At 33.9% G+C, this 3,365-nt stretch overlaps 1 non-coding gene across 1 annotated transcript; it reads left to right on the forward strand.

The window, feature by feature from the left end:
* Window positions 1-2,060: 2,060 nt before the first annotated feature.
* LOC116748233 lies at window positions 2,061-2,164 on the forward strand. The gene has a single exon (XR_004348243.1). It is a non-coding gene; the product is annotated as a U6 spliceosomal RNA (small nuclear RNA).
* The last annotated feature ends 1,201 nt before the right edge of the window (window positions 2,165-3,365 follow it).

Below are 3,365 nucleotides of genomic sequence, written 5' to 3' on the forward strand. Positions count from 1 at the left end.
TTGTTAAAATTTTAGAAAGGGTTCATCTTAAACACTTGTACCTATTTTAATTGGTATGCAAAACAACCAAAGCTTCTAATTTCCAAAATAGCTTAATTGACGGATTTGTTGTAGAAGGCTAATGAAAGGTTAAAGATATAAAAGGTACCTAAAACAAAAGACTATAAGATTGACTTAGTTCCTACTGCTCCCCTCTATCTTGCTTTATTTGAGTACTCATTCTTGTAATCCTCTGTATGAATTGCTTTTCCACTCTGGAGAGACTATTAAACAGTTACCTTTAGAAATGGGACCACTTGAGGCTGTAAGCAATCCTCTTCAGGTCAAAGGCTGAACTGAGGGCCATAGTTAAAGAATTTCTTAAACCCAGAGAGGATTCTCAAAAGTTTTTGTAAATGGATTACCAAGATGGGAGGCCATTGGTCTGACTAAACAAGTGACCATAGCTGATATTCAGAACCTGATAGAAATTTTTTTGGCTTTCTCCCCCAAGCTAAATATACCCAGAGGGAAGAAAAACATTCCAACATAGGTGGATCAGTATGTCCATCCTTTGATATCATTTATGTGGCTACCCAATTCCTTGAGGAATTAAAAACAGCAGTCTACTCTTTCCAGGACCAGAAATGTAGCTCCAGAAACAATTCAAAGCCCATCAATCTTTTTTTCCACTCCCCGAAACCTCCCCCTATTTATCTTAAGAGGCTTGTAAGTATTGAAAAAAAATTCTGGCCTTATGGGAACAAAAGTCCTCCTAGGAGGCACTTGCATTTCTCTCCCTGAGCCTTTGAGATGTAAATGTTCTACCTAGTCTTCTGGAGGAACTCTTATCTATCTTAAATTTTTAAAATGCAAATTTAAGAAAGGTAACCCTTATCAAAAGAAAATGAAAAAGGAGATAGGTCATTTGGAACTTGACGTGTCAAGGACAAATATAAATAACCTTCAGTGTCTTCTCCATAAATATTAGTAAGAAAAGGTTTAGCCATCTAAATAAGTGACCTTGATTTCTTCCATCTGCCAGAAACCCAATTTGAACCCAGCCTTTTCTGTAACTGATGGGTTTTGTGTTATTGTACCTGATTTAAGGCTGAAAATTTGAAATGGGATCTAAGGGGTCTCTGTTTGTGTGTGTCTACATATATGTGTGTGTGTTGTAGATGGTGATATAGCCAAAATTAATTTGTAAAAGAGTCCTATTTAGTCGGTTTAAAGAAAATTAAGCACTTAGATAGATCCTCAGAAATATGGAAGAAACTAAAATGAATTTCAGGTTCACATGAACTGGGAAATATTCAGTACTAAGTTAATATTTGGTATGAAAGTTAGTTTATTATTAATGTCTTTAGAGTCATCGACATTAAACATAATACTTTTATTGTACCTAGATTTACTAGAAGTTAAATAAGACCTTATATCTGTTGCAAAATTTGTCAGCCAGAAAGATGACTTGATATAATAAAATTTTTATAAGTAAATTAAATGTAAATGGGTTAAGAGTTTTTAGGTGAATCCTTTAAGAATAATCATGTTTTATGGTGTGTCTACTTAGAAATCGTTTCTCCAAATCTTTTTGGCAACTTCAAACTTTAGGGTTTTGCTAAATTAAATTAAATGATGGAAGCTTATTGAATATCTAGATCATTCCCAAATAAAATAAGATACTGAAACATTAATTACTAAACATAGGCTTCCTTTTACAGAGAACCTAAAGATATTTAGGACTATTAATAAATATGTTTGGTTCCATATGGAGACATTTTCTATAAGAAAGCACATATTTAAAAAAAATTATAAATAGTATTTAGAAGTTTGCCAATCTACAGAATGCTAATGTAAAAGACAGTTCATAATTGCTTACTTCTTAGTTTTTGCTACAAATGAAGGCTTTTAAGAGTTGAGAATTATAATTAAAATATGTGATTAAAACCACTAAAAATTAATAAGGAAAACATCTTTGTATGCAAGGAAAAAGAAGGTATAAAGAATGGAAATACACTTAGCTCAGGGAAGAGAAAGTAGTTTTGTCCTAAAGATAGCTTTAAAAGAGAGAGAGAATGATGGCTTCCACAACACATATACTAAAATTGGAACGACACAGAGAATATTAGCATGACCCCTGCACAAGAATGACACACAAATTTGTGAAGTGTTCTATATTTTTATTAGCAGATGCAAACTACTATATATAGAATGGATAAACAACAAGGTCCTACTGTCCAGCGCACGGAACTATATGCAGTATCCTCTGATAAACCATAATGGAAAAGAATATGGAAAAGACTATACATAAAACTGAATCACTTTGCTGTTTAGCAGAAATTAACACAACATTGTAAATCAACTATACTTGAATACAATAAATTTTTTAAAATAAAAAAATTAAAGTAAAATGAAATCTTATAAAAAGACAGAGAGAAAAGGAAAACATAGGACAAAAATCTAAAGGTTAAAAAAAAGTAAGTTATAGAAGTTTTGTCGAAGAGAAGCCTTGAGAATAGAGTTCTGTATGTGATCAAGACTGGATAAGATTAGAATAAGTTGTAAGATGGTGCAAAACCTGAATTTGGTTTTCTCTCTGTTAAGAGCACGAAGTTTTAATGGGATATTGATATGCTCTTGATAACAGATAGTAAAGATTTTTTACCTTTAAAAAAATATTTATTTATTTATTTTTGGCTGTGTTGGGTCTTCGTTTCTGTGCGAGGGCTTTCTCTAGTTGCGGAAAGCAGGGGCCTCTCTTCATCGCGTTGCGCGGGCCTCTCACTATCGCGGCCTCTCTTGTTGTGGAGCACAGGCTCCAGGTGCGCAGGCTCAGTAGTTGTGGCTCACGAGCCTAGTTCCTCCGCGACATGTGGGATCTTCCCAGATCAGGGCTCAAACCCGTGTCCCCTGCATTGGCAGGCAGATTCTCAACCACTGCACCACCAGGGAAGCCCAATTTTTTACCTTTTAAGTAAACTGTTGTAACTTTCTGTATTTTGCTTTTGAAATCTTTTGTCACTTTGCTTGGGTGGATAACTAAGTACTGTTACATAGTGACCTATGATCCTATTTGACCAAGTGTTTTAAACCCTTTTTAATATATTTGACAAACGTCCCCAAAATCAAATTCTAAATGAAGTTCTTTTGACCTGTAGATAACATTGAGGTTTTCCAGAATGCCTCCGGAGCACCTCAAGATTTGTTTTCTCTCCTTATCAAAGAAAGACATTACGCAAGAGGGAAGACATATGGGAACATATGTATATGTATAGCTGATTCACTTTGTTGTAAATCAGAAACTAACACACCATTGTAAAGCAATTATACCCCAATAAAGATGTTTAAAAAAAAAAAAAAAAAAAAAGATAAATTGGAATAGG

The sequence above is a fragment of the Phocoena sinus genome, chromosome X (genome assembly GCF_008692025.1).
Source record: "Phocoena sinus isolate mPhoSin1 chromosome X, mPhoSin1.pri, whole genome shotgun sequence".
Taxonomy (NCBI): Eukaryota; Metazoa; Chordata; class Mammalia; order Artiodactyla; family Phocoenidae; genus Phocoena; species Phocoena sinus.